The sequence below is a fragment of the Candoia aspera genome, chromosome 1, assembly GCF_035149785.1.
Source record: "Candoia aspera isolate rCanAsp1 chromosome 1, rCanAsp1.hap2, whole genome shotgun sequence".
In the NCBI taxonomy this organism is placed as follows: domain Eukaryota; kingdom Metazoa; phylum Chordata; class Lepidosauria; order Squamata; family Boidae; genus Candoia; species Candoia aspera.
This window is the reverse complement of record NC_086153.1, coordinates 221,697,098-221,724,811: the sequence shown is the minus strand read 5'-3', so window position 1 is coordinate 221,724,811 and position 27,714 is coordinate 221,697,098. Positions and strand designations below refer to the sequence as shown.

Sequence of the window (27,714 nt, the reverse complement as noted above, 5' to 3'; positions counted from 1 at the left end):
TCCACAACCTGTATATATAATATTTGAGATGGACAGAAGTTTTCAATACTTGATATGCTTCTTCCTAGTTATACTTTTCCATAAAAGTGTGTTTTTAAGAGAAAATGCCACAGATTTCAGAACAGTTAAAAGTTCTGAATAGTACAAAAAGCAAACTCAAGAACAAATGAACCCTAAAATGAGCATGGACAGGGACTATAGACTATGACTGACTTCTAAGAAAAGCATGTGGAAGTGGCAATAGAATGGTAGATCCTGGAGAAAGGCATTGCCAGCCAGTCTTCCTGCAACCCTGATCAGAAATTTTACTCAATGCAACTTGTTGTTGCTGATCCAAACTTTCCTATAATATACAGGGAACTATTATTTGACAGTAAGATCACATATGAAATATATGACAGTAACCTAATTTCATTTTGATTTTTTTGAAGAGCAAGCAAGCAATTGAAAATGGTTTATGGAAACTCACAATTGATTAAATATTGTGTATCTATCTAAGCAAAGTTTTTCTTAATTTAAAGCAGTGACGTGAGCTTTCTGTGTCTCTAAATTAACATACATGAATTATGGAAAATGCAGTTATTTCAAAGCTTTTAAAGAAAGAGTGTTTGGACAATGTTCCCAAAATCAACAATTTCTCACATGCCTTTAGCATCTTGAATCTCAAGACAGAACATTTGAGATTGCTCCTGAATATGCTAATCTGGTTTTAAAGCTCTAGGTTCTATTTGTATGAATTTTCATCGTTTATGATTAAGTGAATACATCTTTATTAGAGAAAAATTATTGTAAAGATGAAGACCTTGCTCTGATACTTTATATGTTTATTTGGTTGAAAGGCCTATTAATTTCAGCTTAATTTAAAGTTTACAAGAAAAGCATTTAAATAGAACAAGCAAAAGTATTTTAGCAAAAATTATTCCAAGGGTGCCAGTTTTGTAGTTTTGCTATTACAGAGATAATTTTAGTACTGGGGGAATGCAGACAGTGGATTTTACTTCAATAAAGACTTCTCAAATTGTGAACTTAAAGGATTTTCAATTTTGTATACAGATATGTAGCTTCAATGGCTGGGAAGCCAATTATGGACATGTATTTATTAAATGCTAATTAGAAATTAAAATAGCAGTAATGACTTCTATAATTGCTTAATCCATTGCAAAACAGTAGTTTTATCTCAATTTAAACAGCTGCAAGATATTAAAGTTTTATACAAGGGCTCTAGTGAGTTGTAGCAGGATATGGCCAACCTTGGCTGATCATAAAATAAGTAAGCAAGATCAGTTTAGTGCTTGGAAGGGAGACTACTAGGAAATCTCTGTGCTATCTAGACTAGGAACTCAGAAAAAACATCCTAGAAAAGTCTGACAAATTACTTCTGTATTTTGTCAAGAAAGCAACGTAGATTTGCACATGAAGTTACCACAATTCAAGCTCAAAGTGAGGAATAGTTGAATTCAAAAGTTTAATACAATTGCTGCTATATTCCAAGTGAATCCATCACCTCTCCATAGGCTCTTTCACATATGGCATAGAATACCTGCATATTATATAGCTCTGAAGTTCTGCACATTGGGGAGGAGGGGGTAATATGTGATATTCTTCATCCCATAAAGGAATACAGGATGGGGCCCAAGCATACTGGTCTCATTAATGACTGGAAGTTCATCCTACCTCCCCATTCTCCTTACAGATGATTGAAGGGTGTCTGAAAGACTTTGCTAATATACAGAAGCATGTATGAACCATTATTACCATCAAGTAGGTACCTTGTACTGAAGATCATTTCCTTGCATATCATTATGACTTTTATGTATGGAGTAAAACTATACACAGTTCCAAGAGAAATAAGGACTATCCTTTGAGTTCCAAGAATCCCTCTGTTTGTTCAATGATTGTGTAGAGAGAGTTTCATGAACTAGGGCTGGGTGAATCTTCAACAGGCACTTTTCTTCCACTGAAATTTTGTCAAAGCACCCCTTTGAAGTGAAGTGCTAACTTACTTCACTTTGAGCCAATAACAGATCTACTCTTTGCAAACGGAGGCAGTAAGTGGAGTCAGATCAGCCACATCTCAGTGCTTCCTGATGAGGCAGATTAGATGCAATTCACATAGGATTAGGGTCAACCCCTTCCATAATGAAGGACTCATACTGAAACATGTTAGGAACCATTTATGTGTTTACTGATCCTCAAAACTAGGAAAACAGAACCTGCAGCATCAGGACCACAAACACAGCATAGAACAGAGGTCCCCAAAATGGCACCTGGGGTTGCCACGGACATTGTTTGCTGTGTTTGCTCAGCTCCTTATGACCTCCTTAGAAATATAAGGGGTGAATAATGAATAGCTATAGCCCATTGCTTTGTTTTAAAGGTATCTCCCAGCCCAGAAAAAGGATAAATCTAAACAGAGGTAATATGGGGCAACATAGGGAGGAGACAAGGGTGGGACAGAGTTGTGTCAGGGGATAGTATATAACAGAAATGCTGAAGGGGGAGGGTGTTCTGCATTTTCCTGAGGAACAAAGTTACACAGATAAAACTAATTTAACTCATGCAAGTAATGAGTTATGTGTGTTAATTCCTAGGGATATTGTGCTAATATTAGAATTAGCAATTGTTCATGAAGTAATGTATAAGATTATTAAAATCAATACACTTCTGAGAACAATAAAGTAGGAATCAATTAAGAAAAAAAAGTTACTCTCTTTGTTAAAAAACTAATAGCAGGCAATTATTAAGTAATTTTAGAATGCTATTAAATCAATGTTAAGTACCAGTTTTAATCATTTATACAGTACAGAACATCACACCTTGTTTTACACTGCTGCAGTGAAACTTTAAATGTATGTCAGCCCCCCCCCCCCCAAAAGTCATAGAGCAATCTAAATGTAGATCAGACCACTCTGACATTATCAAAGAACCTGATGTCTGTAACCCAGCAGGAAAGAAGCTAAGACTGAGAGACAGCTTTATCTTCCCATCTATTTCTTGCCTTAAAAAAATGTTTCTAACCTAGAGAAAGAAATAGTTTGAAAGCCAAATAGACTATCTACGTCCCCCCCCAACACCAGGTTAAGAGCAAAGAGGGCTGTGATGCCACTAACTGAACTCCATCACCTCCCAATTGCAGGCTTTCTAAGGTGAAGACTTTCCAACATCAGAAAGAGCCAGCAAAACAGGACCCTGAAAACCAGTGTTAGATTCCCTCCTCCAAGGCTGGAGTCTATTCTCCCTTTTCAAAGGGAGGAATCTAATATTATTGCATTAAAACTTAAAAGCCTCATGGTTACACTTAGTAATTGTGAGGTATATAAAGAACCAATAGACATACAGGTAGTCCTCCCTTACCAACTGCAATTGGGACCGGCAACTCTGTTACTAAGTGACTCAGTCATTAAGTGAAATGTCACATGATCACACCCAACTTATGACGTCAGTTCAACTGAGGTTGTTAAGTGAATCGCCGCAGGTTGTTAAGCCTGACATCACGTGACCGCAACTTACAACTTCCTGTTAGCTCCCCCATTGACTTTGCTTGTCAGAAGCCAGCTGTGAAAGTTGCAAATAGCAATCATGTGACCACGGGATGCTGCAATTGTCATAAATGCTCGCCAGTTGTGAAGCACCTGAATCGCAATTATGTGACCACAGGGACACTGTGACAGTCACAAGTTCAAGGACTGGTAGTAAATCTACCTTTTCAGTGCTGTCATAACTTTGAACAGTCACTGAACAAGGCAGTTGGTAAGTGAGGACTACCTGTATTGGCCATGAGAAAAACCCACTCTGAAATTCAAATAGGCAATATATTGATTAGAGCTTCTCCCAGGTCAGGAAAGAGAACAACTGAATTGAACTGTGGTGTTGCTTTTCAAGCCCATCAGTGTACTTAAATCTATCTATCATGTATTTATATATATATAATAGTTTTCAAACATTAAAAAAGTTCATGTTTTTTTCCCTTTTTTTTAAATTGGTAATACAAGACTAAGCTGTCCTCCCCTTAGCTATTTATCAGCTATTCTTCTGAGGAGAGGAAGATACAATATGAGATATGAGAGGAGTGACACTAAAGAAATGCAACATTCAGATCTGAAGCGGGCAAGAATTTCTGGATCTGAGGTGACCACCCTTTCTCCTCAAAGAAGTTGCCCCTTTTCCATGGCCTGGATGATAGCTACGCAGGCTCAGGAAAATATGTGTTTAAATCGAAGAGGCGACAGGGCAGTGCCACAAAGATGTTCTTTAATGTCTCTCTAACTTAAAATCAGATTTTTCTGAGCCAGTATAGCTCCTAAATGAGTTCAGGAAACGACGAAGATTTCTAAGGAGCAGCCAACAGGTAAAGAAAAAGTGTTTTTGCTGGACGCAAAGCACCTTTTCCCACTTTGAATCTCAATGCCACAAGCCACTAGCTGGAACTGTGGCAAAAATGTGCAGAGATTCTACGCTCATCATAATTAATTAATTTAGAGTGTGTGTGCCACCCTCTCCTTCAGTAGCTCAGGGGAATCTCAGAAATACAATTCAAGCAAAAATACAGTTTAAAACAAATCTTAACATATTATTAAAACCGTAAAATATTAAAACTATTAACATAGTTAATGCTGGCCAGTGACCATAATAAAGATACTACTATTAAAACCAAAACAGCTAAAATTAAAACAGCTAAAAAGCCCAGTTAAACAAATGTGTTTGAACCTCCTGTAATGAAAAGCAGAGTTACTTCAACTTAGTGGGTACTTTGACCCACAAAATAGATGCCGTCACGGAAAAAGTAGATTTAATTCTAGACATCAAATGTATCCATGACAGGACTGCAGAAGCATGTTGATGGACTGAAAGCATTAAGGATACTTTATAGGAGTAGATGTACAGATTCCACATGAACTTCAAGACCACGTGAGCACTGAACATCTTACAGACAAGGCATCTACAGTATTGCTTTCATTAGCCATTGGTTCTATGCCCTCCTCCTACTGTCAGTTCTTCTGGTTGCTAAAAAACACTTTCCACTGTAAAAGCACAGGAGAGATGTTGACAAGAGAAGGCTGGTAGGTGGTGAAAGTGACTGATCAACTGATTAACTCTTTCCAAGGTAGGTTCACATTTCAAACAATGTTTAGCCTCATCATGCAATGGTTTGGGATCTTCAAAATTAGGAAGATTTTTAAAAAAATTACCAGATCATCATTACCATGATCCTTAAAATGAAACCATAGGTAGCACAGTGGGAGAACATTTCTGTTATAGAAATATTTTTTGCCTTCTTGGAATTTTCCTTGGTTTTCTCCCATCAATAATAAATTCCAATCAAATACCAGATTCCTTTTGGGGAAATATGAATTCTGCACCATAGAAGGAACAGCATGTAATAAAATATAGTGTAGCATGTTTCAGACATACCACAGCATTATATCCACCACTATTTTCGACTGATCAAGTGGATGGAGGGGGAATTATCATGTAAAAACATACCCTTGAAATGTTACAGTGGAGATGGGGGGTATTCAAAGGCAAACTGCAATATGTGAAATATGTATCATATAGCTGTCTTTTCAGTAGCTGATTGTAACATAAGCATACGTTAACCCAATTCAGATCAGAGCATTACCTGTAAGAGAGCAGCACCTTAATCCCCAGAATTCCCTCTTCAGGACCCTCATTTAAAATAAATAATTGCATTAATGAGCTGAAATATTGCCAGTGGAGTTTTAAATACCACTCCCCCATGCTGGGGAGGAGGGGGAATCATTTTTAAAACAAGAAAGCTGGATGATGCATTAGACTGGAATACTGTGCTTATAACCAAGAGTAAACTGACATTGGAAAGATGGTGCATGCTTTATATATGTTGTAAAATTCCCTTTATCACCATACAAATGGGTGGTCCCTGTCTGACTGGTAGCCCTTGGTGACATGTAAGCTAATTGGTTACATTATTCTTGCATTTATAATAGACACTACTTTAAACCAAGACGCTGGTTTCTCTGAAGCCCTAAATGATTTTTCTCAAGTTTCTTCATACAAAGTCTGGCACGGAATCTGGTCCAGGGGGGCACTAACTGATTATTTTCCTTCCCCCCTCCTCAGAAAGCTGATCAAAATATGTTGCTTGGTGGTGAACAATAACAGTTTCACTATATCAATAAGAAACAGCAAAATATACTGTTATACAAAGATATAAGAATAAATTTAAATATCCCTCCACTGTTGTACTCCGTGGAATGTCTTCCTTTGTCCTACATGGAAAGTTGTGCTGGGAATTCTCTCCAGAGCTGCCTTGAAATGCCTGGTGCAAGCTGAGCAGTCTTCAAGGCCCTGGGAATTTTAAAGGTACAGTATAGCCGCTCACCTCCAAACTCTTCACGTTTGTCTTCAGTCCCTGCAGCCCCCCACGTTTCATTTTGCTGGCTTTGGCCACTGTTTTCTACCTTTCTCTGGTCCCAATCAGCTTGGCCCTTTTCTTCCTCCACAGATGGGACATCTGCTTCATCCCCTGGCTTACTGTTGCTAACCAAAATCTTGCACCCAGGTTTCCTCCTCCCAGTTAACTACAGAGAAGAGAACCCGTATTGAACAATCACTGCAGGAAGAAGGACCTCACTTCCTCTTTCTCTGTTCTCTCTTTTGGCTTTTCACAGTGCAAATCACCTTTCTTTTCCTCCTGCTTCAGAGACAGAAAAGATTTCCCAGTTTGGTTTCTTATCTCTTCTGGCTACCATTCTTCCTTTTCTTGTCTCCCCTACTCAAGAGACCACAGTCGCCTGCTTCACAACTCTGCCCCCTTCTCACATGCATCTCTCCCCTTTCACACTCACAGCTCATGACTTAGATCTCTCCTAACTTTTGACTCCTTGGGAAAAAGATATCCTCCACCTTGATTCCATTCTGTCTAAGCAAGCAGCTTACCTTTTTCCTGATATCTGCCTAGTTTTCTATTGTCCCTCTGATTCTTTTAGCTATGACATTTGCAACTAGATTTTAACTGCATTGTTTAACCCTGGGAAACTCCTACCAATTTGCATCTCTTTTTAAAATTCTAATTTATCCTGTATTCTTCCCTTCCAATCTGCCTGGTATTGCTATTCTTCCTACTTCATAACAGGCCACACTGGGATTTTCATATTAGAAGAACATTGACCAGGACAGCTGTTCCTCCTGTACTGCCTCTTGACCATTCCTAGTAACAATAAAGTTCTTCCACCTCAATTGCCAACAAACTGTCTAACTGCCCACCACTACATATGATGCCATCTTTCTCTGCAGGGAAATAGCACACACCAGTATTGCTCAACCTCAGCAACTTTAAGATGGGTGGACTTCAACTCCCAGAAATAAATAGTATGCATTTACGACTATGGCTGATGAGAAAAGAGTATGTATTTACACCTACGGTTATTGCCAGAGAGAAATACAGTTGATTTTTCTTTACTCTTACCAATAAAGAGCAAGGTGGGAAAAAGACTTTTAATCATTACAGAATAGAATATTGCAATAACAACCTAAAGGTCCAAAAATCCCAGATGATTCCAGAATTCAGAACAAAAGCAGTTGTTTGCTAGAATGAATGATGAAAAGAGATGGATGATAGCATGACAGTTAGAAAACAAATTACATAAGGAAGTCTTAAACCTAATTATAAGTTTCTAACTATCTTATTTGGACTATCAAGTTTTCATCTCACAGCTTTCATAGCTGACAGAAGCCATTACATATCATCACTTCAAGATATCTTTTATTAATATGGCACCAAAAATGAACAGCAGGGCTTGTTCGAAACAAACAAAATCAGCAGCTACCCCAACAGCCCCAATGTTAAGATTATTCTTTCTGATTTAGCATTAGCTGCCCTAAAATGCCCAGTGAACCCAATTTCCATTCCAGCTCTCAGCTTGAAGATAGCTACTAGGATCAAATTAATCATAAAAAATATTCATTTGCCGATATGCCACTATTGGTTTTGAGCCCTCTTTCCCCATAATTGTCTCTTTGTTTAATTGGGTAATTACTTCAAACAGAGAGAGAAATAAAATTTTACCTATTAAAATTTAAAGAAATAACTATTAATGCATGTTTAGGTTGACATTAAACAGTAATATACAGTCATATGGTCCTTGGGAGGGTGCCTGAGCAGCCATAAAGTATTTATCTATCATTGCAACCCAGCTGGTTGCAGACAGCTAGAAATGTAAAGTTGGTGCAAGGAAAAGATTAAAGTGTTAATCTAAATCATGGAGGGGGGGGGGGTCACCCTGGCTGTCAGGTGATTTCTGGTATCTAGGGTTACAGTTTAACTAGGCCCTAAGCAGTGTTTCTCAGCCTTGGGAACTTTAAGATGTGTGGACTTCAGCTTCCAGATTTCCCCAGCCAGCATGCTGGCTTTAACATCTTTAACATCTTTAAGTTGTCAAGGTTGAGAAACACTGCCGTAAAGATTAGATAGTGGAAAGTGGACAGAATGGAATGGGGAAAAGCTGGTTTATATTTATTTATTTATATTTCGAATTTTGTCACCACCCATCTCACTCAAAGAGTGACTCTGGGAAGTTTACAATAAAACTTGGATAAATACAGATTAAAATACAACAAAAACAATATTCTTAAATAAAAATATAAATATCAAATCCAAGATTTGGGGAAAAAATAGTGAGTTAACTCAAGAATCATGTAAAACTCCCAAGTTTTGTACAGCAAGGTAAAAGAAGGAAAGAAAGCAAGGGAGTTGGGAATCTGCAGAGGGAGGAGCCCTCCACTCTGCTGATAGAAAGACTACTTGTTGGTATACTAAGGGGATAACTCTGTTTGTTTTATGTGTTTTAGTGGTCAATGACTGGACTAAAGTTTGTCTGTCTGTCTGTCTGTCTGTCTGTCAGTAAGCAAGAGGGAAAAGAAGAAAGGACAAGGCTCTATTACCTACAGTGCTTTCCCCAGCTGGAATCTCACTCTGCAGCTATAATAGGAGAGAAGTAGCTTGGGGTGGAAAAGGATTTAAGAAGATTGGGTGGCAGCTCAGCAGAGACAGGGAGAGAGGAAAGAGTTTCATCCGTGTAGAAATTGTCCAGTGGATTGGCTGAGGGAGGTTCAAATTCTGAAGAACTGAAGGAAATAGGCAGATTAGAGACCTGACTCAAAAGGAGGGATCAAGCAGTCCATAAGAAAGTAAGAGACAATACAACTATAAGACACTCTCTGCCTTGCACAGAGATATGGCAAGATGGTGCAGTCACGTAAATTGTACTGTAGCCAAAAGGGATCCTGCTTAGCAGATCTCTAGAGGGAATCAGAGCCTCAAATGCAAGACCAGCTGCTGTGTTAGGAGAGGGGCTACATTGTTCAGATACTTGCTTCACTTCTATCCGGCCTGTTCTGAAGGAACACATAGCAGCTGAAGCGGTTGGTAAAGATAAATTGCACAGTATTGCTGTGCAGATCACAATATTGCTGTGCAATCCTAAAAGGAGAATTCCAAAAGGATATGCAGTGCCACAGGCAGATCACAAAAGAGCAGAGGTCTGCTACGCATCTCTCAGAATCTCCAGAAAGATACTGAGAAGAAGCCCTAAATTATTATTACAAACCACATGAAGGTTCTAAATGGAAATAATATCTTCATTCTTAGGTACAGAAAATTAATCTTTGCCTCACCCAAAAAACTAATCAAACCTAGGACAACTTTCCTGGCCAGGTAGCTGACCTATTTCTACAGAAGTAGAAGTCTTCCTGGAGTAAAGGTTCCTGAATGGCTCTAGCTTCTTGGGGCTTCCAAGCTTTCCTCGGGAGCCCCTATTTCTGGTCCGGCCTCTTTTCCCCTGCCCCACCTTCACCAGAGTTCTGCTTCCAGATTTAAAAACACCAGCTGAGGTGTCTGAATTCCTGTTACATAACAGGAGCGCCACTTTCTCATGGAGATGATCATGTGTGGGGAGGCAAAGGGAGGGGGGATGAGAAAACACGCATTGCAGCGTCACAACACAAGCTCCTTTTGCGGCGTCACAAACAAGTATGCAGCTTTTGTGGCATCACACACATACACAGCTTGATTCCAATGCACATTTTACTGTTTGGGGGAAACTTCTGCATTCTGTAGTGTCCCTGCATGCGGGTGTCAATCCCTGTGAGGCTGGCAAGCTTAGGAAACAAGAAGACTTTTAAAGTTTAACATTCTCAAGGTTACCAGCCAGGCAAAGGTAGTAACCACGTTGAATGGAGAATAAATCTGGGTTTCTTAACTTTAAGTTAATGACAAGTCAATGCAAGATATAAAGATATGGAGACTCTATACTACAATGTGTCAAACAAAATGCACAAAACATTTTAATACTAGAAGACATGAGGACTGTATGAGCTATATGAAATATACTCCCTGTTTCACATCTGAAGTCAAATTATTATTAATAGTGTTGTAAAACAGAACAAAATAAAAACAAACAGAACAGAAATATTATTTATCACCAGGAACATATTTTCATAACTACAAATAAATAACCTTATGTTTGGTTGTTACAAAGAAAGCAAAAATGAGATAATTGACAGTCAAGAGGATGTTATAGATTTGGTAAGTGCACCAGTGTGCTGGATCACAACTGAGAGAGCATTGTCATTATTATTATAAAGAAGAAGAAGAAAAAATAAGAAAAGTGCAAAACAGACAAGAGATTTACAAGATCATAAGATTAAGCCAATTAAGTACAAACTCTCAGAATGACATTAATTTAGTTCTATGTATTTGAAAACCGTATGTCATTCTAAAACTACAGAACATTATTTAAATCAAGGTAATGTACAAGTATAAACCAGAGTAATTAGCACAGTATGAAACATAAGTTAAAGTGAAAAATTACAATTTTATCTAGTCACTAAGAAACCTATCTTTATTTCACAAATCATCCATGACTTAAGTGTTAAACTTTATGCTGACAGAAATCCAGATTTCAGATGTGGAACAGGCCCATGGGTAGAACTGTAGTCCAAAACAAATGATTTTGTGTTATATTAAATTCTGTATCAGATTTATTTTTTCAAGTATGAGGTTAAATTCATCAAGGCATATACCCATAACTTAATTTGCCATTCTTCTATTGAAAGAATTATATGTTCTTTCCAATGAGAAGTGTAGTGTATCCTAGCTGCTGTTAACATGTACAAAGCTAGTACAGTATACTTTGTGGAAATATGGGTTTTAGTAACATTTAATTGAAAGTTGACAAAGTGGAAAGGGAATTTAACTCAGAAATTATTTCATTCTACTAGAAATCATTTTCCAAAATTGTTGGTCTTTACAACATTGCCACCAAACATGGAACATGACTGTTCCATTTCCAACAGTTTTAGAAAATGAATTACTGTACTTACAGATAGTTCTTGACTTATGACCATTCATTTAGCGACCGTTCAAAGTTACGATGGCACTGAAAAAATGACTTACAACTGGTCCTCGCACTTACAACCATCATAGCATCCCCGCAGTCACATGATCAAAGTCTGGGCACTTGGCCACCTTCATGTATTTACAACAGTTGCAGCATCCCAGGGTCACATGATCAACATTTGCAATCTTTCCAGTTGGCTTCTGACAAGCAAAATCAATGGGGGAAGCTGGATTTGCTTAATGACCATGTGATTCACTTAGCAGCCATAGCAAAAAGGTCATACATTTGGGCATGGTCACATGATGCCTCTTTCCTGTTCAGACAATGCAACCAGGCAGAGTAATATCAAAAATACTCTTTATTAATAACTATTTACAATATATAAGTCCTTGATAAATGAAGACTTGGTTTCAACAAGCCCAACTGGGTTGCAACAAGGCAGAGAAACAGGAATTCTAACTGGAAACTGGAGGCTGGATGAGACTGGAATGCAAGATGATGAAGAAGCTGAAGACAACTGGTCTCAAACAGGAACAATACTGGAGCTGCTCTGGCTCTGGATCGCTAGAAGCAGCAACTGGAACCTCGAAGCAGGACTAGGAACTGGGAACAAGGCTGGACCAGACTAGAAACTCTGGACTGGAGACTCAAAGGAAGGCTGGAAACTCGGAACAAGACTGGACTTGGCTGGAAGCCCCGGATTGGGCTGGATCCTCTGGACTGGAGACTTGGAGCAAGGCTGGGAACTCTAAACACAACTGGACTCAGCTGGAAGCCCCAGACTAGACTGGATACAAGATCATGAACAAGATAGGTGTGAAACACCTGGACAGGACTGAGCACACGAAGTACAATTGGCCAAAACCGGAGGCACACGGCAGCACTGGAGTTTCCAAGTACGAAGAAGCCACTTGGAAGATCGTGGAGTTTCAAGACTGGAAGCAAAACCGAGACTGCTGGGCTCGGCGAACAAAGGATCCTTGATGGCAGCAGAGGCAGGATTGAAGTCCTCTTCAGAGTGAAGCGAAGGCGCTGATTCCTCTTTGACAACAGACGCCATCTGTGACAGGTAAGGACTCTTCCATGGACACTGGAGGCTTGGAGGATCAGTTGTCTCCGGCAGCTCACTCTTCGTGCGACTGCCTTTTATTCCAATCCTTGGCGCACTTGGACCCTCCTGTAGCCAATCAGGCTGCCTTTTCCTTTGTGCGCTTTTTGGCTCGTCGTTGGTGCACGCTGATTGGAGGATTTGAATCCTTCCCCAAATTTTAGCCAATCAGTGCCTTGGACTCTTCCCGCACTGCTGACTCATCCTGGAGTTTTGTTCTTCCCGTTTCAGCCCAGTAAGTTTCCAATTCCTCCTCTGACTCTGAAAGAGTTTCACTTCCCAAATCAGAGGCAGGCTTGACTCTGACAGCCTCACTTAATGGCCATATCACTTAGAAACCAAAGTTCTGGTCCCAATCGTGGTCATAAGTCGAGGACTACCTGTATTTTAGCAAACCATAGTGGAGTGATACTGTATACCATTGGTAAAACATCTTATACCAGTTTTCTCTAAATATTATGTCCACTGTAAATTTATTTTTTTTCTTCCATTGAGATCCCCATTGTTCCATATTGAATGTTCTGTTTAAATTCTGTGACCATTTAATCACACAAATTTTAACTTGTTCAGTTTGTGTGTCCTATTTATCAGTAACTTATAAGTAATTAAATCAAATATCTTGTTTTAGTAATTCTTTAGAGCAGTACCATTTATATGAAGAGATTGGAACCGATCAGGTGATTCTGACCATTCCAACAGAGAATCTCAAAGTATTTCATCTTTGTCTTGTTAACAATTAATTCTTGCAATTTGTATAATTTATTATTTCTCTACTGACCAAATTTTTTTGCATTTTCATCTTCTAGAAAATATATGTTTAACAATGAAACTAGAAGTAATAAACCTGGGCTAATTCTTTTTCTCTGTTTATCCCATACTTTTAATAATGCTGCTTATTATTGAGTGATTTCTTACAAATTGTCTATTTATCTTTATATTAAGCTAAAGTTAATATTAAAGTTAATATTTATATTTATAAATATTTATAAAATATATTTATATTTATGAAGTTTATGAATATTGATAAGCTTAATATTAAAGTTAAAGTTAAATATAAGCCATTTGGGGATCCTTTTCCCTCAACAGAGAGAACGCAGCCATAAGGTGAGGTAATGCAGTCTGTTATCCAATTTATAGAACTGGCTTGATAATATAGTTTGTAGTTTGGTACTGCCAAACTGCCTAATTTTTCAAAACTTTAATATCTTAAATTTAATCCTTGTTATTTTAATGAACCACATAAAGGTAGTTATTTGTCTCTGCCAGCCATATAACACCCTAACCTCAGTTTTTTATTGGAATCATTTTAAACATAAAGTTAAGCCTTAGCAGACTATTTGTTTTTACAGCTGCCGCTTGTCCTAGTCAGGACAATTTTAGTTTCTTCCACCTTAGGGTATCTACTGTTATATTTTTCCCAACTGGTGAATAGTTATTTTCAAATAGATATTTATTGAGTTTTTTGTCAAGTAAAATCCCAGATATTTAATCTTTTTAACAGTAATATTAAATATTAATATTTGTTGCATTTGTTTTTTTTCTTCTTCAGATCAGTTCCATGTCAGCATTTGAGTCTTATTCTTGTTAAAGCAATATCTTGATTCTGAACCTGAACCTTATTGCTGTATATATTCCTTTATGGATTCTAAAAAGCCCTTTGGATAAGTAACTGTAAGGACAATATGGTCAGTGTATAATTTCAGTTTATGTTCTTGGTTTACTAATTTAATTCCTAAAATGTTATTTTTCTTGTTGGATCATCTTTGCCAATGTTTCTAACCCAAGCAAAAATAAAGAAGGAGAATAGGGACAGTGTTTTCTTGTTCCCTTCATTTTTCCTTTCCCTGAAGAAAGGCAGGGAAATTCTCTACCCAATTTCTCTGTTCAAGAATTTGATGGAGAACTTCAAAAGCCTAGCTGTAGCTAGTGCTGAGTGGCATTGGCCCACTGGTGGTTCAGAAAGGGTTCTTTCTTAGTCACACCTGGAAATCCAGAAGAGCGAACCTGGGATCTTTTGCAAAGAAAGCATGTGCTTTAACATTAAGTTGTGCCACAATTGTTCCTCAACAGTCAGGGGCCCAAAACTTCCAACAAAGTAGCTCATGACATTCTGATTAGCAAACTAGTTGACTATATACTAGTTGGCCTATCTATTAGGTGGCTCACAACTGGCCTCAAAGTGCCCATCAGCCGTTTACTATCCAAATGAAGGGAGGTATCTAGCTTGGGGTTATAAAGTTTAGCCCTGGTCCTGGAACTCTTCACTATTTTCATTAATGATTTCAATGGAGAAATGTAGAAAATGTTTATCAAATTTGCAAATGATTTTGAACATTTAAAGAGCTAATATTCAGAACCTTGTAAGGTTATTGAAGGGGAGTGAAAATTAAATCAAATGCATAGATACTGGATGGAGGCTATCTGGCTTGACAGTATTACTTAAGAAAAGGGTCTTGGAACTGTAGTTTATCCCATGCTGAACTTGAATGTGTGGCATAAATAAAATAAAATAAAATAATGCAATTTTAGGCTGTCTAAGTTAGAAGCAGTTTCCAAATCACAGAAAGTAATCATTCCAGTATATTTTCCATTTGTCTTGAGTTCTGTATCCAGCCCTTTAAGAAGGGTTCAGTCAAACTGGAAATCAGTGCAAAGAAAGGCTACAAGAATTATTAGGGGACTTGAAACTAAATCTTAATTGGAAAGACTGAGGATATGTTTAGCTGTAAAAAGTCTGAAGAGGGGATTGTATTTTACAGATACATGAAGGTCAAGACTGCAGAGCTTTTAATGAATAAGGAGCTATGGAAGTCGCTTACTGGATGCCAAGTTTGAGAGAAGTGGGTATGTTTTTTATGGTTTCTTATTGATTTTATGTTCAGTTTTTTTGCAAACTGCCAGAAATGCTTTTAGCGAAATAAAATAGAATCCAGTTTATAGAAATGCTGTAAATAAATAAGACCTGTTCTCTGTCATACCAGAATGTAAATACAGAATAATGGTACTAAATTGCAGGTAGACAGATTCTGGGTGAATATTAACCTAAAAAGTTTCCTAATGGCAAAGGGATTTTTGACAATAGAGCCAATTACCAAGAGAGGTGGTTAGCCCTTTTGCTTCCCTCTATGAACACAAGCAGAGGGATGCTTTAAATTGGATTCCTCCACCAACAGGAGGTTGGACCTGATGGCCTAAAGAGCCCTTTCCAACTCTATGATATGAGGGAGTTAGAGCCATTCACATGACTGTATTGGCTTGTGTGGGCTCTTTGTACTGGATCGCATTCTTCATTACAAGCACTACAGAAATGTCTCCAAAAGTTTGCAAAAGAGAAGAGCAGAACTGCAGTCATCGAGGGCCCTGCACTTCTCAGGATTTGACAGAATGTGTCTGTGTGCATGTGTGTATGTCTGCACACGTGCATGTTCCATCCAGTGGTTGCAGGGAAATTAATGCAAGGCAGGAAAGGTTAAAGTTGTTTAACTAAAGAGTTAAATGGCAGGATGCAGGAAATGGGATGCTCAGAGATGGTAAGCACATAGGGATATAGGTTTGGGGAAGAGATAGGCAGCTTTCCCTAGACCTGCTGGCTCTGAATTATCTGTTCAGCCGCCCTAGTCCCTCAAAGTCATTTAGTGGGAGGGGGGAATGAGACCTCAACTTTGGGGAAGAAAAACAGGGAAGAAAAAGAGAGGATGTTTGGAACCCGTAAGGTGTCCCAAACCTATTGTCAGAAAGCCTACTAGTGAGCAAGAGATAACGGAGAGGCTTTGGACAAAGAATGATGGAGCTACCCTTGGTGGCTTGGCCAGTGTGGAGCCTGAGAAGCTTCACTTATAAGGGAAATGTCTGGTGGATTTTTCTGAGGCTGAATCAAAGCCTGTCAAGTCAAGGGGAGGAGAAGCTAAGAGGAGCAATTTGGAACCCCTAAGGAGGGAATCCGGAAAAATGTAAGAGAAGGACTGCTACGTAAGACTTTATGCAAATACAATTAAGTCTTAAATATTGGCCGAGGAAAGTGGAGAGAATTCGTTTAGTATAGGATGTATTGGGTTTTAGAAATAGACAGATCTGCTAAGGAGGCTTTTCAGTCAATTGTGTGAGGAAAGGACTGCTAACTCTGAACCATTCCCATTGAAGTCTCTTGCTTAGTGTTGTTTAAAGTTCCTATGTATTCATGTTACGTTGTTCATTAATAGATGTGAAGGCTGTACAAAGTTCCCAAATAGAGATGGGCTGTTTTGTTGTTGTTGTTGTTGTTGTTGTTAGATACCCTACGAAGAAGAGATGTGGGGAGAGTGGAGCACTTCCTGTTGTTTTAAGTTTTCTGTCAAAGATAAAAGAGATTCTACTCAAATAAATTCTGGGAGAATCAGCTCTTGAACTCAGAACATACTCACACAGTAAATGCAGATTACTGGTTACAAATCTATTCTGATCTAATTCAGAGCATCAGTGGTTGGGCTCAGAAAAATAAGCTGATTTGGCTTCATGCTCTGAGTTGGATTGAATCGAGTTGATTCAGTTCAGAAAGTCAAGCTGATTGCAGAGTTTCTTCACTCTGGATCATCAAACTTATTCAGAGGTATCTGATTCCTCTTGACAATTCAGTCAGTCTCTGAATTGAAGGTTTACACAGCCATATTACGTATGTATGGTTTTTCTTCCATGTACTCTTCCACACAATTCTCTGAAGCTTTGCAAGATAGAGAAAGGATCTAATGCTGCTCCCACATCTAAACATATTTATATAAATGTCTAAAGGTGTAATGAAGAGGTAGTGGGGTGGTTTGCTGCGTAACTGAACAACAGGTATAACTATCTCTGAAAAAGATAGTGTGCCACAAAATCTACAGTATGCAAAATGCACTGGGGTTTTGGCCATCTTTATGCTAGAGTAATTTTAAATTAAATTGATGCTCTTCTTGAAAACTCTAATATTGTACAGATGATTTGTCAAGTTCAGATGAAAAATGCTACCAGGTTTTTCCCTTGGTTTGCTTTGGAAATTGCCCTTGTACAAAATAAATCCTCCTATTTTCTATGCCAATGCTGAATAAACAGCTTTTTATATCTAATACACAGTTATGAATTGCAAATGTGTCAGAATCCAAATATTACTCTGATATTTGTAAAACTTTTGCTAGCTCAGCACTGAATAATTGCAGTTAGGATACATTTGCACTCCCTCCTTTGTGGCAGGCATATTTTGCTCATCTTCAGGAGCCCTTCAGACCACTAAGGGAAGGGAGGAGAAGCTGCACTGAATCATACATGCTGAAATTAATTCTGGTAAAATGCTTTATTTTTGAATAGTTGAGTACATAACAGTCTAGTTTTAATAAAATATGAACCAATGAAAATTGGAATGGAGGAATGGAGGGATATTTCAATTCATTTTTCCCCTCCTCATTATAAAACCACTTTAAGGGGGCAGAATTTGCTAGAGTCAATGCAGTTATATGTTTCTATTACTTAATTATCCTGTCCTTATGATTAATAGCAGATTGGCTCACTAGTTTAAAAGTAGTTGACCCTGAACGGTAGGTTGGTCTCTCATTGTGCTTATTTCTGATGGATTTGGGAAATAATTTTGTCATCTACTTCTAGTCCTTGGCACAATGCTTTGAATCTAAGTATTTTTTAAATGCAGTAGTGTGCAAATGGTGCACCTGTCACTCACTTTTTCATGCAACCATGTCTTTTCTCAGATTCTGCAGCAGTTGCAGAGAGCAGCTGTGTGATCTCAAGAAAAGACATGGGTGCTTTAAGGAGTCATAGTTAGGTGTCAAAACCCATGCTGTAGAACAGAACCTAGGGGCAAGAATCACAGAGACTTCATCTGAGGAATTCAAGCATAAGAGGTATGGGCAAAGTACAGATTCTTGGACACTGTGATAGAAATCTCCAGGCTTTTATTAGTGAGTTGTCCCTTTGAACATTTTGAATCTTTTGTTCCTGGACTTTTTGCAGCCTGGACTGAGCTGCTGTTTATGCTGTTTGTTATAAGCTACTAACAAATCTCTCTCCTATATCTTGGTTGTTTATGTATAAAAACGCTCCCATTATTTTTCCAGTCTCCCGCCAATCTTTCACACCCCATTGGCCCCAAAGGAACTTTTGAGAATTGAATTCAAAGCGCAACTTAGCTTGAATTCCCAGTTTCTATACATTACATTTTTTATTGTTTTACTGCTTAACCTTGTCCCACTTTATTTAAAAAATGCTCCTTAATATCATCAGTTGATAAAACAATTCAGAAAATCAAAAGTGGTCTAAGTGTTTGTTTAAATCATATATTTATTGTTTGAAATGTTTGCGTACCTCTTCCTCTTTATAAATGAGAAGAGGTATGTACAAATTTAATATTAAATTTATTTTATATTATAAATATAACAACAAGGTTACCAAATAAAAGCAACCTATTGAACAAATCAACCCAGAATTCTCACTCAAGGTACAAATGACCAGGCTCAAATTATCCTACTTCAGACACATTACATGAAGACCCAGTTCTCTGGGGAAGGCTTTAATGCTGCAAAAGGTAGAAGGAAAGAGAAGAAGAAGATGTCCATCTGCAAGGATATAAGAAAAAAATGTTATTAAAAATCATCTAAACAGTGGGCTACCATAGAGGGGAAGGAAGAGACACCTGGCATGTCATAGAGATGGTCTGTTATGATTTTAATTCTATACTATGCTTTTAAGGTGTTTGGAAGAGTAAGGCAGCAGGAAGGAGGGTGGGGTTGGAATGTGACAAGGAATCTGCTCCTAACAAGGAGTTTATAAATCTTTTATTACTGTTTTGCTGATGCAAAATATCAGCAATAGTGAAGGATGGCTTGTCTTTTAATGTCACCAGCTGCTTTTCTTCAGAGCCCAAGTGAGTCCTCAGTTGCCTTTTCTGTTTGGATTTGGATGTTCAGGAACTATTTAGTGACAGGTAATGACAAGATTTCAGAAGCAAGAAAGTGTACAATATTCCTTCATTGCTTAGGAAAGGAAGGACAGTGTCTATTTTATACCTTGCCTCTCACCAATGATAAACATGAGACTGCATTAGCAGCCTTAAAGACTTATTTTGTGCCACAGGGTGAATGTGGTAAGTAGTCACTGTAAATTCTGCCAGAAGGAATGAAAGAGAAGAATCTATACTACATTATGGCTGCCCTGAGAGATGTGATGGGACCATGTAATTTTGGAATAGTGGTAGATGAAATTATTAGAGATCAATCAATGGAGAACATACAGTACCTATGCTTTGCATTTGAGAACACTTGAGGTTAGTATAACCCTTTTAAAAATAAGGTTTGTCTCTAATTGCAACACAAATTGAAACAGCTGTGGCAGTAGCCAAGAATATGAAGCTGGACAAAGAGACTGAAATACAAGTGGTGGATTCTATATGTGGAGTTCTATGCTGGAATTTCATGGTAGTGGTGAAGAAAGAAATTGGTTCAACAAGAAGTGGGAAGAGCTTTTTTTTTATGTCGGTCATTTCAACTTTTGGCTAATTATAAAGAAATCACTGCTAGAATTAGCCCAATATAAATAATGTCTGAAAAATCAGACCCTTTGCTAAAGTATGTCATAGTAATCAATTTAACCAGGAGGTACATGTTGTCACAGTACCAGAATTGACTATTTTGAGTGTGGGGTGGCAAATACTGGGTTTATTCCCCTTGCAGAGAAAATTATGTGCAGTACAAATGCTACTGCTGAGAGGATATCAAAAAGAGGTAGAACTGATGTTGGATACTGGATCAACAGTTTCTATATTATCAGAATCTATATGTGTAGAAAATGTTGGGGAAGTACCACTTATCAAATCCAGATGACAGTATGTTTTTTGAAAAAAGGAAGGGATGTTTATTTGTAGAAGGAATGTGTGAGTCATGCAGTACAGGAGCAGAATTTTACACTGTACCTAGTACTGTCCCTATTCTTGGGAGACACGTACTGTATCTGCTGCATTAAATTTTATGGTAGTTGGATGGATGAGTAGTTCTTCTCCAGTCAAAAACTGCTGTAGTAGAAATGTTAGTTGCAACTATAAGGGAACAGGGTGTATCCATGCACTTAAAATAAAGCAGAATGTGATATCTGTACAATAGAAGCTATAGAGATTACCATTTATGCTTAGAGAAGCAGTATCAGAGGAACTTATTAGGTTAGTGGCAAAAGATGTGACTGAAGAGTCATCAGAATGGGTTTCATCTATAGTTTTGACAAAAAGGAAAGATGGCAATATTCACCTTTGGGTGGATTTGAGAGGGCCAAAGAAGCCATCGTGGTTTATCAACATTTACTTTGTCATATATAGGAAGTGTTATAGGAAGTATGTGCAGAGTAGGAGGAGTATTTTCAACCCTTAATTTGTAAAGTGCATACCATCAACTTGTGCTATATAAATGTAATAGAGATCTTAGAGCATTTATTACACATGCTGTACTCTTTCATTTTAAACATGTGCCCTGTGGCCTTGTATCAGCACCTAGTACTGTTCAAAGGATGAGGTCTATTATCCTTAAAGCCAAAAAGGGATGCAGTGTTATTTAGATTATATAATAATGTATGGGAAACAACAGAAGAACTTGAAAATAATTTGAGGTCTGATCTGGATTGTATTAAACCAGCAGGTTTAAGACTTAATCTGGACATATGTACTTGGAGACAAATGGAACTTTCCTTTTTGGGACATACAAGCTCAATTAGCAGATTGAAGCCTAATCCTGATCACGTTGCTGCAATTTTGGATGCCCTTCCTCTAAGGGATATACAGACATTATTTTCTTTTTGGGGTCTTAACCTCTTGGCATGAAAAATGCTTTCCAAATTATGCATCTGTAGTAGAGCCGCTTTGTGAGTTATTCAAGGGAATTACAAATTGGAATTGAACAGTGGCTACATGGAAAAGTGTGGAGGATATGAACAGGTTGATTGTTAATAGCCTTGCACTCACATTGTTACCAATAATGGCAGCAACAGATGCTTTAGATTATGGATTGAGAGCTGTTCTGATTCAATTTCACAAATGGAATATAGAGAAAACAGTTGCATTTATATCAAGGACACTTACTGATGCTGAAAGGAAATACTCTGTTAGTAAAAAAGAAGTTCTTGCTTTCATTTGGGCTGTTGAAAAATGAAGAACTGATCAGCAGGGCCATATGTTTAAGTTACATACAATCATAAACCCCTGACAGCATTATTGACCACAAAAGAAATGGGGACAAGCAGACGATCATCTTGTCAGAGGTCAACAAAATTGCTTTCCTTTACATGTGAAATGGAGTATAAACCATTTTATACTTATATAGCTATTTATAACTATTTATCCCAAGGGTCAGTGCAAGAGGATGAGGAGAAGGTAGTAGCATTTCTTTCTAGTTTACTTACTGCTGAGACTCAAGAACAATTTCAGGCAATATGGCCAGCATTCCCAATCCTGTAGAATTGGAGATATATATAGTAGGAAAATTACCTAATGACAGGAGGGTTGAGTTCATGTTACTGCCTTACTACTGACACTGGGTGAAACTCACAGTACAAGGTGAATAAGTATATTGACTGTGCCAGAAAAATTGTAGTAAACTTTTATACAGTTGGCACGTGATAGACACCAAGGAATATAAGAACAAAGCAAAGATTATGAGATTCCTATTGGTGGCCAGGGATGGACTTCCAGGTACAAGAAACAATAAGATCATTTTTTATGTTCTTCTAAAATGTAGGCTCCCATAGAGGGGAGGGAAGACATATTTGGCATACAGTAGATGTGATGTATTATGATTTTAATTGTATACTATGCCTTTAAGGGTCTTGGAAGGATAAGCCACTGGAAAGAAGTTGAAAAGGGGGAGGTTTTGGACAGAAGGTCTATGCTATGTAGCAAAGAAGCTTCGTCTGAAGTGTGGCTAAAGCTTTTACTGCCATTTTGTAGATATAACCTTAGTGTGGAGGTCATTTCCTAGAGAGGTGCCACTACAGAATAGTGCCATTTCCCTGCTATCATAAGTGGCAATCTGCATCCTGCAGCATAAGCACCAGAATTTGTCTGGATTGGGGTTTTTCTCCCTTTATTTCTTAAATGTGCCACCATCTCTTATTGGGATGCTAAAAAGGGGTAACACTCACTAGGCAAGCAGCGTCTTCGAAACAATTCTTAATCTTCAAGGTAATCTTGAAAGGCATCCCTACTTTTCAACAGGGATATCTGCAGTCACTTGGGGCTCCTGCCCAGTCCTTTGCTTTCATCAAGGACTCAGTCCCATCAAGTCACCATCAGGAATCTGGGGGCAGGGGTGCTCTCACTTTCCTATATACAGTACATTTTTAGTTTGCTTTTATATTTGCAGAGTGCCCCAACAATTTTCATTGAAAAACAAAGTGGAACATTGACATAACAAAGATGCAACTATATAGAATACCTTCTCCCTGAAGCCCATCTACTTCAGGGAGACAGCACAATTTGACACCACAATTGGTCAAAGGAGGCAGGTACATACGAGAGAGCACTACAGTTCAGGTATCCTGTTTCCACAATATTGCAATGGAGTTCTTTTGGGAAATGGTATAGACCACCAACAATGAGACTGTTGTAATCTTCCCTATGCTGCCAGGGAAGTTTTAATTATACAAAAAAGCTTAACAAACTTACTTATTTCTTAACTTTTAACACAACACTTACCACTACCACTAAACTATACTATATATTATATGGCATGTAATATGCTTGTGTCTATGTTAATGTGTGTATCTATGTTCTGAACAGTCCTATGAACGTTTCTGTACTCCTTTGCTGTCTTAGCTTAGAGTCTTTAGCCACCTTTAAGTCAGTGGGCTTCTGTTGCTGTCAGCTGCTGTTCCAAACTGCTGCTGAAGCATTGGCAGTGCAGGTTTTCAGTCTGGGCTGGGAAAAGGAAGGTGCTTTACCATCTGCTGGCTGGCTTTGGGCTCTCAGCATCTCTGCCAGAGTGGTGAGGCTGCTGGGCTCTGTTTCCCCTTTCAGCTTGACTGCTGTTGGCTTACTGAAGTCCAAGCCTGCTCCTCTTTCACCATCAGTTACCTGCTGAGCTAATGGCTGCTCTGCTCCCATGGCTGCAAATCCTTCCAACACATGCCCACACTCTGGTGCTACCAGCATTTTCCTTTTTTCACTGGAAACCAGGTGTGGTCCAGTCCTCTTCAGGCTACCTCTAAGTCCCAGGGGAGAAACCAAAGGGAAGGAAGAGCTCATGTTGGTCACTGCAAGGTTTCTTTCTACAATTATTCTGAGCTCAATCAACAAAAAGAAGCACTAAAACTGGGAGTTTAGAAAGAGAATGGACTGAGTAATCTGTTTTCATTTTGGCTAGTTCCTGTTAACAATCTGAGCACTAGCTGAACTTATAACACTTTACTAGGGGATGCTGACACATATATAGTATGGTGCTCCACATGAACAGCTAGCTTTTTACAGTCTATAGTCATACAATCTGCAGCAGCTTTTGGTTTTTAATTGTTATCTAAATTCACTGAATGTTAGTTTATGCACCAGAGGCCAAATGATGTGGCATTCTTAGATATGATAACTGAAGCAGATACCTTGTTGTATATTTGCTAAGTGACATACGATGGCATTTAATAGTATTACCGTGATGGTACATTAGGTTCCAATCACAGCAATGGCAAATCATAGCCATTTTCATAGCTTCTACCTTGAGGGAACATATGGACTGCATTTAAAATGCAAATGCAAATTCTGGCAAAGGATTTCTCATTTTAAAATGACTATGTTGAAATAGGAAAAAAAAAACAATAGATCTTGAATATTTGTGCATATTCATTTCCAGCTTTAAAATCTATCCATCTGAAGAAAGCAATGCTATGAGTGGCCAGAAGAGGGTGCTGCTCTTCCTTCCCTTCCAAAGTGCCAAGGCAAATAGTATTCATAAAGTTAATTTCTTGGGCTTTGGTGTCATCAGATGCATCCTGCCACATTGCAGTGGATAGCCTGTGGATTACATGAGGACATGCCTTGCAGAATACTTTGAGCATAGTAATTATGCTAAATCTTTAAATTGCATGATTGGGCAAATTACATAAATGGATTTTCTTTTTAAGTCTTATAAAATTTAAGATGAAAGATGTGGAACTGAAGGTTCTGAAAAGAGAATGCCTTGAACAATTCTTTGCCCTTTAAAATAGCAAGAGCCTACATAGAGATTAGCAAAGATGCTAATATACACTCATGATGAGTGTAGCCCACAGTAACAAAAAGAAAAAAAACCATGAAAACAAATATTTGTAAAACCTGCACTTCAAACCATATTAAATTAATGAAATTGCATATACTTTGATTTTAGAAAATGCACAGACAAATGTATATGGGATTTAATGTGGACTATTGGAGTGGGGGGAAACAACAACCAATAACTATCTGGAAAAGTTTGGAAAAATGAAAAGCTGATCATAATCCCCCCCCCCCAAAAAAAAGATTTTTCCATTCCTCTTGCTGATGAATAAGCCATGCTGTATTCTGAGATGCTAGTGAGTGAATATGTTTCAGTGTCTGACATGGCTCCTTGGGGGAATACTTGGAGGTCCCTTCTATCATATTTCAGAGCAAGAGTCAATTGCAACAGACATCAAACAAGAGGAGATCAATGTGCTGTCAGTATTTAGTATGTCCCCAAGAGAGTCATTAAAAAGCATCCAGGCACTAGTCACTTCTATCATGATTTGATTTGAGGGTATATGTAAAGCAGCAGGAGAAAGAAGAAGAGGATGAACTATAGAGAAAATTCTAAAACAGAAATTCTAGTATTTTATTGATAGGCTTAAACAGTTTAATCATTGAGATTTGTTTATCAGTCTATCAGATGCATGGCCATCAGAATTAATACACTGCATAAATTGTATCTTTTATATATGCTATTCGCTTGGGCAAATCTCTGTCGGCATTATTTATTTATTTATTTATTTATTTATTCCATTTATTTATATAGCCGCCCTTCAAAAACCAGCGACTCTGGTTTAATAATTTTCTCCATTCCTCATGACACTTGCTTGACATTAATGGGAAGTAAGTGGGAAGAAAAGACACAGAAATCTAGCTCAGCTCCTTGAGGATGCCCTGATTTTCAGAATCCAAGGCCAAGATTTTTTTTCACTTTTTTCACATTTTTCTCCCTTTCTTGCTTCCAGCCTACAGTTCTAAGGCATAACTAATACATGGAAAACCATTCCTTTGGGGCTGGATGAAGGATGATTTACCTGATGGTTGATAGCAAAAATGGAATATTAAAATTCTGGAATTTTAAAAAGACAGCACTTGGCCTTATTAGAAAAAACTGTTATGCCCTCACAATTATGGGAAGCCATAATGTCATGGTGTATCTTGCTTCCATGAGTGGATGCTTCCACATGACATACCATTCAAGAAAGTTGTACACTAGAAGCCATAAGGGCATTTCAGAACCTACCAGTGATAGTTCCAGTGTGGGCAAATCCCAGATATGAATTCCATTCTGAAACAAAACTCAGAAGTTTAATACAAGCCTGTATATAATCAGCTTTCTAGCACTTGCTTCCCCTAGACCAGGGTTTCTCAACCAGGGTTCCGTGGAACCCTTGGGTTCCACAAGAGATCGCTAGGGGTTCCCTGGGAGATCACGATTTATTTAAAAAATTATTTCAAATGCAGGCAACTTCACATTAAAGAGGTAAGTTTCATTCTTTATTGTTAGTTTAAGAACACTGTTAGTGCTTATATATACAGGCCTACACATGAAGCGAAAATAATAGTTTTGTAACTTGTGGCCTATATTTGACCCTGAATGTGCAGGGGTTTCTCAAGGCCTGAAAAATATTTCAAGGGTTCCTCCAGGGTCAAAAGGCTGAGAAAGGCTGTTCTAGAGAATCTGGCTGACCAGGAACAAATCAAGATTTGAAGGTCTGATTTGAAGTAGGATAAAATATTCTAGAAGTGCTGTCTGAATATCTCCTGAGCAGTTAGAATGATATAATCAGCATAGCGTGTGGAATAGTTTGCTACAACGGTGTGAAAATGTTACATAATGATTATTGGAAATTGATGGAATATCTTCTGTTTTGTGGCCAGTGACATATTTAAAACGCAACATGTCTACTGGCCCACTTAGAAACTTCTTGCCCCTCATTTGCCTTTTGTTATTTTTTTTATTTTGAAACAGATCTATATAGTGCAGTGTTTGTTAATGAAAATCAGGCCCTCAGCCCTTGAAATTAGTGGACACAATCACCATCCCATGCCTGTGTTACAGAACCCTGCTTCTATTATCCTTTATTTAGTTTTCCATTTTAGTCTCTTCTATTTTTACTGAGTCATCTGACAGAGATTATTCAAGGTATTACTTACTACCCTTAAGTGAACTATGGGATGTCATTAATTTAAATCCAGTATCACTATAAGCACAGAGAAGATTTGTGGTATTTGCCCACTCAAAAAGCCCCACATTTTCCTGCCTATTGCAAATCAAATCAAGTTTATTACAGCCCTAAGGCCAATCAAAATATCTAGTAATAACAGTATCACATTTGTGTGTGTGTGTTTATGTGTGTGTGTGTGTGTGTGTGTATGTACAGTATGTATATGTATATGTGTGTGTGTATATATATGTCTATATATATCAGAAAAAGCAAGTATGATAGGATCTAAAATAAGAATAAAAATACTAAAATAAATCAAAATAAAATACTATTTTAAGAAATTCTAAACCTAAGTAATGGTGCGGTATATTGTGCAGATAGTAGGACAAAACTGCTCAACTTGGGACGATATTTTCAAATCCTTGCCTGAAAGAAGTAGCATTAAATAGAAATCGCACTCCGTACCTGGTCTATCTAGAGTCCTTATATAGGGAACAGTATGATAGCATACGGCTTAGAGTTTCTGTTGAGCCATCACATGGACATAACCAAAGGTGCATAGGAGTACCCTTAAAACATCCAAAAAAGGACTGCTGAGGGCAGAGCATCCAGCCAATTGCATAGCTTTTATGGATACAGATCAGCTGAAAAGAGGGAGATAGATAGATAGATAGATAGATAGATAGATAGATAGATAGATAGATAGATAGACAGACAGACAGACAGACACACACACACACACACACACACACACACACACTGTGTGTGTGTGTATGTATATAAGTAATATCACACACACACAGTGTGTGTGTGTATATATGTATATCAATAATATCA

General features: G+C 38.0%; 1 long non-coding RNA gene and 1 pseudogene across 1 annotated transcript in view; one reads left to right on the top strand and one right to left on the bottom strand.

Moving 5' to 3' along the window:
- Nucleotides 1–12,438, bottom strand: part of LOC134488589 (cytochrome b-like) — a 55,300-nt pseudogene extending 42,862 nt beyond the window's left edge.
- Nucleotides 1–27,714, top strand: part of LOC134487188 (uncharacterized) — a 732,234-nt gene that overhangs the window by 302,975 nt on the left and 401,545 nt on the right. The gene's annotated exons all lie outside the window — the stretch shown is intronic.